The sequence below is a fragment of the Protopterus annectens genome, chromosome 4.part0 (genome assembly GCF_019279795.1).
Source record: "Protopterus annectens isolate FY-2018-M chromosome 4.part0, PAN1.0, whole genome shotgun sequence".
In the NCBI taxonomy this organism is placed as follows: Eukaryota; Metazoa; Chordata; order Ceratodontiformes; family Protopteridae; genus Protopterus; species Protopterus annectens.
The window spans coordinates 931,845,992-931,863,099 of NC_056733.1; the positions used below are offsets into that span (position 1 = coordinate 931,845,992).

Sequence of the window (17,108 nt, forward strand, 5' to 3'; positions counted from 1 at the left end):
CAACTGAAACTGTGCCTAATATGAACTCTAATCAAACTGAAGAACACTCTATTAATGAAAGTAATGTCTCGTCTTCCCTGAATATTAATTCCACCTTAAGGAATCCTGTCCCTTTGACTGACGCATCTACGTCATTTGCAATACTGAATATACCGAATCATGATGTTAGAGACACTCCCCCTCCTAACCAACAAGCACTGGCCCAACAGAATGCAAATATACAGGGCGCAAAACCGAAGATAAAACAAGGCAACTTAGAAGGTTTTTTACCTTTACCATTGAAGTTCCGGAGGAATTTCCAGAGCAGATCAAGGAGCAGAGGGCGAACAAAAAGGAAGTACTCCGGGGAACAAGCGAGTTTCGGAAACAGGAACCGGAGAAGGGAACAGTGAATTTAGTATTTAATTTGTCACAACGGACTTTGACTGAGACTGATTGTTTGTTGCTGAATAGAGGTCTATCCTTCATACCAGCCCAGGTTAGTAATATAAGTGAAATTCTAACTGACCTGCGGCTGTTTATTCGTAATATTAACTTGAAATGTGTTTTTGAAAAGAATAGAGTTAAACCTGCGAACTATGACACTAATGAGGCTCACGTTTTCAAAAGGAAGAGTACATTTACTCCTTCCCAGATACCAGTTACTGAATGTTTCATGAAAGCATGTGAAACAGATTTTTATAGATATTTTAATATGAAAATGAAGAATTTATATATTAATATGTCCCATTCAGAATGGGAATCCTTGTATGCCTTACAACGTGATAATAGCATTGTAATTAAACCCGCTGACAAAGGCGGCGGGATTGTGGTACTAGATAGTTCATCATATAACACTTTAATGCACACTATGCTCAAAGACACGGATACTTATAAAGAAATTAATGCTAGTGATTTAACCAAGCTTATTTACACAGTACATCATGAGTTATACGACTTCTTAATGTGTAGGCAGATTGACCATGAACTTTATCTGTACTTTCTAATAGAACAGCCTAAGATCCCATACATAAAGGGATTGCCTAAGATACATAAAGGCATAATACCACCACCTCTACGCCCGATTGTCGTTGGAGATGGATGGGTCACAGAAACAATGTCAGTATATTTAGAAAGGAAACTAAGACCCATTGTTGATGGTATTACATCCATTTTAAGAGACACATATCAGTTGCTAGATGTACTAGGAGATTTTAAAGAGGGAATTCCTGCCAGTTGTCTTTTAATAACCATGGATATGAAGAATTTATTTACATCCATACCAAACAGTTATGGTTCAGAAGCTATTAGACACATTATTAATGACAGAGGTAGATTTAATACTAATGAACAGATTCTCTTAAATGCCATTCTTGAACTTGTTTTAAACAACAATGTCTTCATGTATGATAACACCTTGTTTTTACAACAATGGGGAGTAGCCATGGGCACTCCCTGTGCGAATACATATGCGAACCTAGTGGTTCATTACTGGGAATGCATGCACTTATTCAACCATATAAATTTTAAAAAGATGCTACTATACAAACGTTTTGTGGACGATATCATAATTCTTTGGAATGGCACATTAGAAGAATTCTTAGAATTCGTAGAATATTTAGAATCCACTACTTCTTTTTTCAAGTTTACTATTGAACATTCCACAACTAAGATAGATTTTCTTGATATCACCATTACTAAAGATCATAATGGTCATTTACACCACACTATCTTTAGGAAACCATGTTGGAAAAATACATTATTAGAATATAGTAGCATGCATCCCAGACATATATTTCGCAATATTATAAAAAGTCAATATATTAGGATTAATAAATTATGCAAGGACAATGAAGACAGAGTGAGACAAATATCCAAACTGGAAGGAATGTTTTTAGAGAGAAAATATAATGGGGACTTAATTCAATTAGTAAAACAGTCTCTCCAATTATCTCAAGCCCCACCTATACAGAGAACAAGCTCACATCAAGCTCAAGGGGGATACTATCCCAAGAAACATTTTATACCCTTTCAAACTAGATACACTAGCGACAATAGATCCATTATTGAGATCATACATAAAAATTGGTACATTCTCCTTACGGATGAAGACATAAAGAAGTTAGTGGGAGAAAAAACAAAGTTCTTATATAATAACAGTAAGAACTTAAAGAGACTATTATGTATTGAAAAGAATAACAGTAATCACAATAATGTATGTAATATGACACAATTAGATTACATGGATAGACTGACCAGTTACAATAAGCTAGGGACCTATCCATGTAATACATGCAATATGTGCAGCTATATTTCTAATGACATAAATTTTATACATCCTAAGTTGGATATAAATTTTAAACCAAACTTTAGATCGAGCTGCACTAGCTCTAACCTGATATATTTAGCAAATTGTCAGGATTGTGATGCATTCTATATAGGAATGACAACAAGATCCTTGAAAGAACACATATATAACCATATATACGATATTAGGAAGAATGACCAGAAAAATGCCCTAGCTAAACATGTAACAAATAATCCTGGTCACAGTTTCAAATTTAGAACGCTACAGCTTGTGCACTCAAATAATAGAAAGGGAGACACTTTTAATGAATTAGAAAGTATAGAATTAGAATGGATTTTTCGTTTTAAAGCACATTACATTCCAGGTTTGAATCAGTATATTAGTATCAGATCAGTACTCAAAAAGAGAAGTTTGAAATGAATATCCAAATATTTTGAGTATCACATATAATTTGATCACAATAAGTCCCGTTATATAAAAAAATATATAAAAAAGATATAATGTATCATTACTATTATATACATAAATAGCTATATCACTTTTGAGGCTATTTTGCCCTCTTTGAAGGCCTACTGAAGATGATTCCTTTTTTAACTTTTTAATAATTTTTTCTATAGAAGGAATTTTTATAAACACAATTCATATATATATATATATATATATATATATATTTTAATATAAACAATAGTCTTTTATATACATTGCTGCTATATACATACACACATTTAGACTTTTATATCTTTATTAAAATAAAGTTGATACATTTTTATGTTTGTCGTTTTATACCCACATATGATCTTGCACATATCAACTCTTCCTTTTCATATATATTTATATTTCTACATATATTTTTATCTACGAATTATGATATAAATGAATGTTATATAAAATATTAAGGGAGACCTATATATGTATATCTCAATATATTGAAACAAAAATAATATATAAAAAATAAAAATATAAATAAATGTATAATTAAGTATTTAATAAACTATACATAATTTAATTTTTACTCCACACAATAATTAACTAATTTATGAGAATGATGAACACATATGTGTATATATATATATATATATATATATATATATATATATATATATATATATATTTAAGAAATATTTTATAAATGGATTTTTCAAGAAGTTTTCATTTCACATATTTGTATATATTCATTTATTTCACATATTGGTTATTTGTATATTTATATATTTTATATAACATTCTTTATACATAATATATATGTACATACATATATTTTCATGACTTCAGTTTTGTCTTTTATAAATAGTTTATATTGAGCCTCTTTTTAATTAAATTAATATGCACAGTTTCACTACACAACATTTTAGGGTAGACACATTTAGTGAGTTGATCTTGACAAATACACCTACTTTAAATAGATAGAGAATTACTTCTATGGTCACTCTATGTTTACATTTCCATGAGTGATCTACACTTTGCGCGTTTTTGATCTTATGGAAAATACTATATACATAAATTCTTCACATCAGCTTTACTTATGATATATTATATAATTGTTAAATATGACGATAGATACACATAACGACTTTATTTCGATTTTTATTTTTATTTTATCTTATTTCATTATAATGTATAACCAATTGTCATAGACATACACATGATTTTTATATGCGATTTTGCACATTAATGTTTATTTAAATTTTCTTTTTTAGTGAACACAGATCTATATAAAATGTCTGTTGTTTATTCTTATATTAAAAAATCCTTAGCGCTAGAAACTTTATGCAAAAAGGGATGAGCCTTTTTTATTCTACTTTTATTCTGTTTTATATGTTGAGACAGTCACCTACATTTTTAATGTTGCACTCACATTCTAATAGCTACAAACTGTTTTTGCAACTAATTTTGTTAATTAATTCCTTGAGTGAATAATTGACAATGATTATCATTTAACTGTGCTATATAAGGAAGAAGTCTTGTTACAATTAAATAGATCTGAAGAAGCGTACAGTCCGTACGTGAAAGCGCTCATCTTTTTATGTTTGTACCTAAATAAAGAAGTTGTTTTTGCTGCATTATCGTGGTCGTCTTCATACTGGTGTTCTCTAGGATGTCCACATCGTTAGGAGTTTCGATTATGGCTCCTAGTTTGTAGTCATCTGCAAACTTCGTTAGCCAAAGACCTTCTGTGTCAGCCTGTACTTCTGAGAAGTAGATACAGGAGAGGACCCAGGACTGAACCCTGTGGTACTCCACTTGTCACTGGTCTGAAGTCGGAATTGGAGTCTGCTACTTTCACAGTGTGGGTTCTGTCAGTGAGCCAGTTGGCAACCCATCTTGTGACACAGGGATTTATACCTAGTTTAGTGAGTTTATCTATAATTCCAGAGTGGGGGATGATATCGAAAGCCTTGGTGAGATCTAGTTAGGCTGTGTGACCCACCTTACCCTCACCTACGCAAAGGAAAACTTGTGTCCATTGAGCTTAGCTGGTTAACAAATAAAATGTAAAAAAAAAATGTGACATTAAAAGCTCCACTGACCTTTGCTAGAAAGTTTATGAAAAAACAGATATGATCTTGTGACTTGTTTTTGCAGTAGAATTTTAGTATAAGGACATGGACGGTGGGTCTTTCACTTCTGAGCAGGAGAAATAAAGCAGGACCAACTGTTCAGTGAATTTGCACTACATCTTAAGGCTAGCAAGTTGTAACCGGCGTCTTGACTGACTTGTAACTGATACGATCCTGTTGTGCAATCATTGTAGACTTTAAAAGAAAAAAATAGATTCATTTGGGATAGGGAGTGAGACTTGGTCTGTTCTTGCAACAAGCAAGACCAGTAATACAATTACCAAATGTATTTTGTACTCTGTTAAAAGGATATTGCAATATCCAGACCATTGTGAAGATTTCTCTTACTGTAGTGGGCTAAATCATTTAGGTTCCAAGTATCCAAAAAAAGATGTGCTATCTGGTGGTAAATGTGACATGTTAAAACACAGTACATGCAGAAACATTTTATGTTTAATAAAGGAGGACATTTTTGGATGGGCTGAGCAGAGAATCGCAGTTCAGATAATGTATTTTAGGAGCAAATGTAAAAGAGTCAGGAAGAGGTCTATGTCAAAAGACCGCTTTGATTTAGACAGAAGTGATACAATTCCATTATTGAACAGTTTCAAATGTATCCAAGAAGGTACACTTAGAGGAAGGGGTATCTTCTGTGGAAGAGTTTATCAGTAGGATAGAGGTAAGGACAGTTAAACGGAAATCAGTGCTTAGGTAAGAAATGTAATATTTTTAAACAATACATTTACAAACGAGGTGGGAAAACGGACATATATGAGGTGGTTGTAATCCTGTTGCAGAGTGCTGGATTTCATTAATCATTTTCATTAACAAAGGATGTAAATTAGCTGGCTTGATTGTCTTGTGGTCTTTTGGTATATGGCAATGCCTTAGAATTGTGATTTGATTGAAAAGGAATGTAGTGTTAAAGTATTAGTTACTGTTGTACAACCTGGAAGGGTGCTACTTTGTGATCCATGGGTGGATGGAAGGAATTTAACTTTGTGCAGCCGGTATAAAGAAGGAATGATGTGAAATGTATAAAAAAGGAAGGTAGATTCATTGAATGTAAGATGTTTAAAATTGATATTGTAACACATGCAGATGTTAGAGGCAGGGGATAAAGTATATACCTGTAGAAGGGAATAATAAAACTAAAATAGACTTTTGCAATAATCATTTTTTGGAAGATATGCTATTAGGTCACTACATATCAGACAACAATGCATTTTTATTAAGCAGCAAAGCATGATAGGAATTTGAGAAGAGATGTATTAAAGACTGATATTTTGCAAAATTCAAATATGAAAGAACTTTTGCATTACTTATGGAGAAACTATGCAAACGTGAAGATTTGTTTTATGTTTGGTAACATTAGTATGGAGTACTTTAAGCTGGAATATAGACTGTGTGAAATGAAATTGAAGATTAACAAAGCGAAGTATAATTTGGTAATAGAGGTTTCATGATATAGAGCAGTATATTGTTTCTACATTTAGTTTGTAGAGTGAGATTTGTAAGTAGAATTGTAGAAGGATGCTTGAATGTGTTAAAGGAGCAAAATTTGTATTAAAAGATAGAAAGGATAAGGCATTACCCTTATTTAAAAGACAGATGAGGAGTAATTACTTTATAGAGAGTTTAATAAAGCAAGAATGAGAAGTGTGCACCTAACATGGAGTCATGGACATTGTATATCAGTAGTCAAAGTATATGGACAAAAGACAGAGAATAAAGAAAACAAATGATTTGTAGAAAATGTCTAAGAACGACAAGAGTTTAAAAGAATATTGCATCAAGAGGAAAAAAAGAATGCATACATGACAGCAAATTACTGAGAAGGATGCTGCACGGAGTAAGGAAAGGGTAACCTGAGAGTATTGTACACATTTAGAAAAGGCATAACTAGAATGTTTGTGTACTGAGTAAGTGGTACATCAAGGCAATGGGAGGGCTTCTTTGTTTTGGGATTTAGTAACATTTGTTTGAAAGAGGGGTACAAAGTATGTGATTCCTAGTTGGAGACCTGTGGCAATGCTTCATGCAGGCTTTCATTTGTTAGCAGAGTTATCACAGTTATTATTAGAGAAGATTTTACAGAAGGTCCTAGAACATGGAAGTATATGGTATAGTTAAGGAGCAAATGTTTGGTAAAAAATCTGGTGGTGGACAAGGTAGTGGACATAATAAACGCAGATAGTGCAGCTAAGCTGGTTACCTGGGATGTAGCTAAAGCTTGTGGTAATACTGACCGTGGAAAAAGATATAATCTTAGAAAGAAGTTTGAAAACTTCATTAAGGAAGTAGATTTGAAGGCTTAGATAGTTGACAAAATTAATGGATACTTAGAAAATTGAGTTGTGAGGAAAATAGTGTATATTAAGGATGTCCCTTCGTCCGTACTTTGAGATATTAGTAATTAATGCAGTGATAAGGATGCAACAGTGTGCAAAGGGAATAGTGTGAAGTAAAGGTGCTTTGGCTCATGAATGGGTTGTGAAGTAAAGGTGCTTTGACTCATGAATGGGGTGTGAAGTAAAGGTGCTTTGACCCATGAATGGGGTGTGAAGTAAAGGTGCTTTGACCCATGAATGGGGTGTGAAGTAAAGGTGTTTGACTTGTGAATGGGGTGTGAAGTAAAGGTGCTTTGACTCATGAATGGGGTGTGAAGTAAAGGTGCTTTGACCCATGAATGGAGTGTGAAGTAAAGGTGCTTTGACCCATGAATGGGGTGTGAAATAAAGGTGCTTTGACTCATGAATGGGGTGTGAAGTAAAGATGCTTTGACTCATGAATGGGGTGTGAAGTAAAGGTGCTTTGACTCATGAATGGAGGGTGAAGTAAAGGTGCTTTGACTCATGAATGGGTGTGAAGTAAAGGTGCTTTGACTCATGAATGGGGTGTGAAGTAAAGATGCTTTGACTCATGAATGGGGTGTGAAGTAAAGGTGTTTGACTTGTGAATGGGGTGTGAAGTAAATGTGCTTTGACTCATTGCTGTTGTAGTAAGTTAGTTTTGGTTATTAAAGGGAGAGAAGTATGTCAAATGTGTTTACAGGTAGTAAGAGAGTTGTTAAAGAATGTAGGAATATGTTTGAATAAGGAAAATGAAGAAGTGTAGGAGATGAAAACATACAGGAGAGATTTACTTCATGAAAATAGTATTTAAATATTGGGTGTTTAGTTTTTATTGAAGAGAAGAGAAACACTAGAGAAATTAAGGGAAGCTAAACAAATGTGGAATGTGTATAAGGTGTCATTTTAAAAAAGTTTAAAGTGAAGTTAATAAAATGTGGAAAATAGTGTATGTTGTCACTTAAATGTAAACGTTTGCAGAGTGAAAAGTGTAATGTAAAGGAGGACAGGGTATTGCAGTAGAATGTGTATTCCTTTCCAGAACTGTTTGAACTTTAATATGTTTTTGGTGAGCATTTTCAGAAAGCAATTAAAGCTTATAAAAAGAAGGTGAAACAGGATTAACCCAAAAATGTTTTGATTCTTGTTCACCAGTTACATTATGTGCTAAATGTGATCAGGACAAGCACATTTTGTGGGAATTATTATCAAGGTCACATGTAATGTCTTAACTGTCAATTTGAATTAGGGAAAAAGGAGACAAAAAGCTAGTGAAGAATGGGTAAGAAATTGTTTGAGGGAGTCTCTGAAAAAGAAATAAATGAGGCAGTCCTACGACAGAATAATTGTAATTTGTTGTGAAAGTATAGCATGAGGATGTTTACCAGAAAATTGTTAAAAAGGGATTTAAGAGAATGAGAATGTTCACTAAAATCTTATCAATTTCAGATGTAGACTGAGCCAGGTGAATTTGCTTGTTGCAGCAAAAATGAAATATTCAAGCACGCATAAATGAATAACTTTATTGGGGAGGGGTGACACAACTTGTCTTTTTTAAAGGTAGAAGAATACAAAGATTTGGGGATCTGGTATCTAGAAAAGTGGGGATCGCTTTTTATTTTGAAGTATTTGAATATGAAAAACAAAAGGGATAATGTTTATGACAGTTTGTCTTTCGGCTTTTCCCGGTCAGGGGTCGCCACAGCGGAACTCCGGTCCGCTAATGATTGGTAGTTGTTTTTTATAGTGTCAAGAATTGGATAATATTTATGACAGTATTAGTGTAAATTAAATTGGGGCTGTTGATAAAACAACTTGGATGAGATTTGATTAACTAGAATGAATGGGATTGCAACACGACTGTAAAAGTTGCAGAGATAGTGATGCTATGATTTACGTTTACGTTTTCTTTGGATTTGTACTTTGTACCATTGAATAAAGTGATCCGTTTTGATAGCTGGAAGACTGTTTCCGTGGTTTTTGGCTTTACTGGTTTCAATTTTCGAATTTAGCGCCTTTTACTGTTTTGTGTTTGTTACGGCGCTCTACCATGGATAACAGCTCTACCGCTTCGAACCGGGAGGATGTGGGACAGTCCCGCAAACTAATTGGACAGTTAACTGAGCTTATCGAACTTCTTACCCCACTCTGTTCGACACTGGTTGGTAGCAGAAGAAACAATGAGGGTGATGGCATGTCCGAAGGGACGGAAGGAGTCGGGCTTTCCAAACACAAAAGGAAAAGGCATTACCTTGAACAGAGCCCTGCACGGATGGAGGAAGCGGAACCGAATGGTAGCAACTTCAATCCTGCCAACACACCTTTGGTTTTACAAACATCTAATAAACGCCTTAGTTGCAATGAGAGTCGGGTTTTGGCTGATGTTCGAAGCAATCAGAAAAACTGTTTAGGCTCTAAAGCCTCAGGTACTGTTCCCACTGTTTCTGACAATTTTAACTTAGTAGAATGGTTAAAAAATCCTATGAATTTAAATTTGCACAGAGCAGAGGATGGTGCACCAGTGGATGGTGACTCTTATGCTTTGAAAATAGACAAATTAGCTGGACTGATGCACAGATACAAATCACTGAATATAGAAAACTGTTACCTTATGGAATGCATTAAGCAAAAAATTGTACCAAAGGGTTTAAGGGTTTGGAAGTACCCTAACAACGTAGAACCGGTACACCATTTCACACAGAACTTATTAATGTTTTTAATGATTGTGGTATTAATATATTGAGGCTCATTATTAAAGAGAACAATAGAAAGTTGGAAAATTTGGAACAAGAAATCATAGTTTTAGATGGTTTTATTAAGAATGACATGTTGTTTGAAATTAAAAGTGAAAAAGAAAGATATTTTAGCATTGGATCAGAAATAGATGCTAAATGTACGCTATTAGAACAAAGAAAGATTAAGAAATTAAGGAGGGATATTGAAGAGTATCAAAACAATGTGAGTTACCCTAAGCCACCCTCTATGAAATGGGAACATAATAGCAGAGTGAGCTATAATAAGAGTAATAATAGAAATGATTCTAGAACTATTCCTATTGAGGAATATGATAGGATGGATTATGATACTGAATTTCCACCATTGACAAATGAAATGTTACAACATGGTAGTAATAAACGGTTTCAAAATTTTCAGCGGAGTGGAGGGAGAAGGGGGAGAGGGAGATATTAGATAATTCTATATATACCCCTACCCCCACCCCCATTTTTTCCCCGATGCAGACTGCTTCCCTTATACAGAGTATGACCCCTGTTCCTAGTTTTACAGTACATCATGAGTTGGATGAAGGTATTCTACATACAGGAACTACTCATACACTTAATAATTTTTCTATTTATAATTTTAGCAATATTTCTATTAATAAAATACACTTTGATGTTCTGAGCAAAGGATTCAAATTTATTCCTAACACGAAAGGCAACCTAGTTCAAACTATAATAGATATGAAACTGTTCTTAAGGAAGGTGAACTTACAAGTCACATTACCCCCTAGGAATTTGGACGTTGGTTCCCGACAATGCACACTAACAAGAAAAAGCATATTCAATCCTCCTTATCACCCCCAAATAAAAAACTTGGATTCAATACTGGAAAAGAAAATCAGAGAAGAATTTAAATTTATTGCTAAAGAACACAATATTACAGAAGAAGAATCCAAGATGTTGAATGAGTTAAGGTTCAATAATCAAATTAGAATCATGAAACCGGACAAAGGGGGAGGGGTGGTTATCATGGATAATATCTACGATGGAAAAATGAATACTATTCTAGGTGATGATAATAAATACAGAATAGTTTCCTTGAATGAAGTACAACTGGCATATCAAAAAATAGATAATATGTTAGATAATATGCTTTTGGAGGGTACCATAGATGTTAAGCTGCACCAATTTTTATATGTACCTAAACCTAAGATACCCATTATCTTTGGAATACCGAAGGTACATAAAAATGTTAGTGACCCCCCTTTAAGACCAATAGTAGCAGCTGATGGTTCCAAGACTCTCCCTTTGGCTAAATATGTGGATATTACAACAAAACATATTTGTACCACTAACAAATACATATTAAAAGACTCTTGGGACTTGCTGAGGGACATCAATTCTGGGTTACTTACCAATGACCTTATTTTTGTGACAATATATGTCATTGATTTATTTTCATGTATACCTCATCATGAAGGTATGAGGTTTTTTGAGGACATGGTTTTTATGGATAAAAAATTGACACACTCAGAAAAAACAGCAGCAGTAGCATTAGTTGAAGTTGTACTAAGGAATAATTTCATTGTATTTAATGATGAATATTACCAGCAAATAAGTGGTGTAGCAATGGGTGCGGCTTGCGCACCCACTTATGCTAATATGGTGTTAGCAGCATGGGAATCAAATTATGTTCTTAATTCCGGATATGCACAATACTGGACACTTTATAGACGTTTTTTAGACGACATAGTTATTTTCTGGACGGGGGGGTAGTGAGACATTTTTGGAGTTCTTCAATTATATCCAGAACACCACCAACTTTCTAAGATTTACATATACCATGTCCACTTATAGATTACAATATTTGGACGTGGAAGTATACAAGAACATGAGTAACATGGATTTTGAAACTAAGGTTTTTAGAAAAAGTACCTTCTGCAATTCTTTTTTACATTTCACTAGTGCACACCCCCCACATTGTAAAAAGAATATTGTCAAGGGACAATTTGTGAGGGGGTGTCGCATGACTAGCAGGAATGATGATTTTTTTAAGGAATGTAATACACTGGAGGGAATGTTTTTAGCTAGGGGCTACCCACAAGAATTTATTTCTAACATTAGAAGAGAAGTAGAACATAATAGAGTAACAAAGTATAAGCCAATAAAAGGCACAGAACTGATCACTAGTGATAATAATATTGAACCCCTTGGGAAGAGCAATAATATTGGTGATAAAGACGAGTCTCAATACAACTCGGCATTGGTAATGGAATTCAACACATTTAATATTAAAGTGAAAAAGATTTTTCAGAGGGAATGGAGTAGTTTTATTTCCTTCTCTGACTTTTTGAATATCAAAAAAGATATGCCCAAAATAGTGTACAAAAATGGTAGATGTATAAAAAAGTTGCTGGAGAATAATAATTTGAATACCAATGAAAATTCTACCAAAATGATTCCATTTAACAAAAGATATGGAACATATCAGTGTGGACACTGTAATCAGTGTCCATATATTAGTAACAAGACAGAGATTTCTTTACCAGCTAGGGATATCAATATTAATGCTACAGGTTATTTTAACTGTGACTCACAAGGGGTGGTATATTTAGCTACGTGCTTACAATGTAATTCATATTATGTGGGAAAGACAGAAAGAGCATTGAAAAAGAGAATTTACGAACATACCTACGAGATATCAAAGAAAAAAGAAACAAATGCTCTATTTAAGCACACATTAGACTGTGATAACGCTAGATTCTCCTTCTTTGTGGTAGAACAGGTTAAAAAGGAAACAAGGGGAGGCCTTTGGGAAGAAAGATTAGAATCCAAAGAGCTGTGGTGGCAGATTTTATTAGAAGCAACAAGTAGCCCAGGACTTAATGAACACATATCTTTAACTTCTGTGTTAAAACTGAGAGCAGCTAGAATTTAGTTGGTGCTAAGAACAGCAGATGGTGCTATTTAAACAGGGAGTCTTTCAGAATGCAATATAAAGGAAAGGAATTATTCAAACAATAGTATTTTAAGTATATATTTATGTATTTATTTCTTTATTTAAAAGTTTTTAAATTATATTTATTGTGAACAAATGAATTTTAACAAATGAGTAAAAGGTTTTTTAGTTTTATTATGATGAACATCAAAATGTGTTTTTATTTCACAACTTGTTTTTAATGAGCCTTTTTTATGCAGACTTAGTCAATGAAATTACGAAATAATGAATTTCTATTGGTTGATTTCAACCATATGAGAGTATATAATGTGTTATTTTAATATTATATGGTTGTCTGATGAAGTCTTACATGGTTTTGGAGACGAAAACGCATACTGTTTTTTCAAAATAGCGTTTACGTTTTCTTTGGATTTGTACTTTGCATCTTTGAATAAAGTGATCCGTTTTGATAGTTGGAGGACTGTTTCCGTGGTTTTTGGATTTACTGAAATCAAATAATTTATGTTGGAATTCAAAAATGCTTTTTATTTTACCTTGTATAATAGTGTTTAATTCAGTGCTTTATTTGAGCTGATGTTGTCAATTTTCATTCTATCCTCAACAAATGGGTCTGGTTCCGAGTATCGGTACAGACTCTGCCGTTACTACAGGTCGCGCTGGCCAAAACCTCTCGAGCTTTACCCTTACCTAGAATGCTCCTCTCCCAGTTACCTCAGATCTCATTTGCTGCTTTCCCTGACAGACATGTTTCCCATCATTCTCGTGCCAAGTAAACTTTAAAGTATAGATTTTCCGTTTTCACTTTTGCTAGTAATCTCTTTTGCGAGCTGCTTTCCTTTAAAACCATACCCACTGTTATTTCTGTCTTATCTGAAGGTCTCTCCCTTTCTTTCCTTGTTTACATGTTGATGTAATCTCATCTGTCATCGTTGATAGACTTTTCCTTTCTCTTAATTCTTTTTTAATTCTCTTTCTATTAAAAAAAAAGTTACTGTTTATTGTTCTTTAGTAGTGAATGTTTCTGTTGCGAGGCTCTTCTGCGCAAGTGTCTGTATGGGTGACTTTTAACTGTCTTTTTGCCATTGCTGACCACTTGTTTTTGTTCGTCTCCATGGTGGATAAACTAAAGGTCCCGTATGGTTTCAAACTATGCCAGAAATGCAGACAGACAAATACCGATTTTGGATAATCACCAGTTGTGTGTCTATTGCCTGTGCCCTGTTCACCTGCAAGAAGATGGTTCCATACGTCATGTTTTCATTCACAGGGTACTTGTAGAAAGGAAAAATAAACTGATTTTGAAGGGTATTGATACCCTCAGCCTTCAGCAAAACAAGGAACAAGATTGATGCGTCTTTCCCTTTCTTCATCACCATCCACACAAATTTCAGATAAACCTATGAAAAGAAGCCTGTCGGTGTCTTCTACATAGTCAGCACCTCCTCTGAAAAGATCAAAATCTTCTGTTCCATCGGTATCCTTGGAAATGACTGCCTCAACACCTAAGTCCCCAGCACCAAAGGGATCTATGGAACCAAGTGTATCTGTGCATTCTAAATCCTCAACACTGAAACTATTGGTGCACACATCTACCTCACTGCCAATTTCTTCGGCACCGAGTTTACAATCTGAGGAACCTAGCATTGTGACTCTTCCAAGAACTTTGTATTCTCCCTCGATTGATCCTTTTTCTGGAAGACTACCTTCACCTTTCTTGGAGAGACCAAAATCACCATCCACCCTGTCTGTGTGTTCCACCAAAAGTTTAACTGAAGATGACATGGAGAAATTGGTGAATAAGATCCTCTGGGCGAGAGGATTGTCTGGTACCTCATTGACTCCACCCCACCGGGTGTTGGAGCTGAACCTTCCTTCACCTCTCCAGTTTTTCCTCCTCTGACTTCATCGGAAGCATTAGAGTCTTCAGCTCCGAGCCTCCCGGTGCTGACTGCATCAGCTCCGGAGTTATCTGCATGTTCAAAACCGGTTCTTGCTCCAAGGTTTACGGTCCATTTTCTGGAGACTTCTTGGGGCTGAAACTGTCCTGTCTGCTCTGAGGGGCAGGAGTCCGCTCCTATTTTTTCGGAGTCTTCTCTGCACCTTGGGGCTTCGGCACAGATTAGCTCGGCTCTGGCTTCTGTCTTGGGGGCTGTCTCTTCAGAGTGAGGAGTGACCATGATTCTGAGGCAATCTTTCTTGGTTCTGGACTTTCTTCCCATTTCGTGGGGGGGGGGCAGCTTTTGAGGTGGAGAGAGCTCTGACTGCTGTAATCAGACAATCGCCTCCTTCCGCCTCAGCAAGTATCCCTTTCTTCTGCAGGCCCAGATATTAAACCTGCACTCCCACTAGGTCAGAGGATGCCGAAACCTCAGAAATCCCAGATAACAGTTCTTTCTTCTTCTGATGCCTCCCCAGACCACCCATTGAAGAGGTCCCTAAGAAGAGAAAGTGTAAGAGGAGACACTTGGATTCCCCAGAGGAATCGATCAATGAAGACACCGACTTTGATGGAGAGGGATCCCCTAGGTCACCCCTGATGTCTCCTTTGGAGACGCCCTGAAAAAACTGAAGAGGAGGGGTGACTGGAAGTCCCAAAATTCTTCTTCTGAGGAGTGGGTGTACCTGCAGGCTTTCGGCCCCTGACCGTCTACCTCTTGGGTGACTCTGCCCACTGATGAGCTCATCTAGTTGATCTCTCAGTGGGCGTGAAAGGCCCTGACACTACAAAATCTATCTCCAGGAGACCTGGTAAAATTCTGTCCGCTCCTGAAGACGAGCAGTTCTGGGCTAAAGGGGTTAGCTGTGTGGATGCCATGGTCGTGGGGGCAACCAGAAAGAAGGAACTGGCTGACAAGAGTCCCTCTATCCATCCACCCAATAGAGAGTCTCGGGCAATGGGTAGATTTGAGAAGCGGGTCTATGCATCATCAACCTTTGCCTTAAGGTCTTTGAGTTTTTTGGCACACTTCACCAGACTTCAAAGGGATCTGGTCAAGGAGTTATCAGATACCTTGGCAGGATCTGTTTCTGAGGAAGTCCGAGATGAGGTTGCTTCCCATTTGGCTACTCTGGAGTTTGTGTCTAGCTCGTTCATGAGGCTCATTGCTCATGTAGCTGAATGGACCTCCACAGTGGTAGGTTCGGATGTTGCCTTTAGGAGCCACACCTGGATGCATCTATGTGATTTTGTGCAGTCAATTGTTTATTTATTTATTTCATTTTGTTTACCAGGAAAGTCCGACTGGGTTAAAAAAAAAAAAAAAAAAAAACATTTTTAGTGGAGGTCCAGGGATAAAAGCTCCACATATAAAAAATATAAACAGTAACAAGAACTTACAGTACTTACATAAATAAAGTACTGTATAATATAATACACAGGAATAGCAATAAACACAAAAAGTAACTGATTTTAACAAAGACCTACAAGATAGTTAAGGAAATTAACAATAGCAAACTAATAAGTTAATAGTACATATTACAGAGAGTTTTATACCTGAGAAGGCAACACTAGATAGGAGTAGTACATGTACAAAGCCAAAAATCAGCAAGGAAGCTCCTAAGCAAATCTTTGAACATTTTGGAATTAGTAGTTCTGATGTTTAATAGCAGAGAGTTCCAACTTCTAGCTACATAATGGGAGTATAAGGAGTCACCAGCAGTGTCTTTTGATTTGGTTACCTGAAGTAAGCATGAATTGGATGATCTTAGGGAACAGCTGTTGAATAAGGTTGGAGAGTGTTTTGCAAAGCAGGTGTTTTCTCAGCACGATAAATTATGTTGTGAGTCATGGTTAGCTGTTTGAAGGAAAGCAGATGTGGGAGTTCTAGCCAGGACATTTTTTTTTTAAATGTCACAGTGATGAATATGATTTTGGGAGTTAGAAGCAAACTTAGCTATTTTATTGTAACATTGTTCTAGTTTCTTTAAGCCTGTTTTTTTTTAAGATTAGTAAGGATTTGAGAAGCATATGGAAGTGGTGTGATATAAGATGAGTTCTGACAGTGGCTATCCTAGATGTGTTAGTTAGAAATCTTTTGTTTCTGTATAAAGTACCCATTTTTTGTGAACCTTCTTGATAACTTGTGAGATATGAAGGTCAAATCATAGATTGCTATCAAGGGTGATAGCTAGTAGGTCAAATCATAGGTTGTTGTCAAGGGTGATACCTAGTAGTTTCGTTTGTGTGTCTGGAGTGATTATAGTCTTATTCCTGGCAGTAATGAAGAAGGTGGT

The 17,108-nt window shown here is 35.5% G+C and overlaps 1 protein-coding gene across 1 annotated transcript in view; it reads left to right on the top strand.

The window, feature by feature from the left end:
* The window catches only part of KNTC1 (kinetochore associated 1), a 3,090,908-nt gene that overhangs the window by 1,880,537 nt on the left and 1,193,263 nt on the right, over window positions 1–17,108 (top strand). The window lies entirely within an intron of this gene.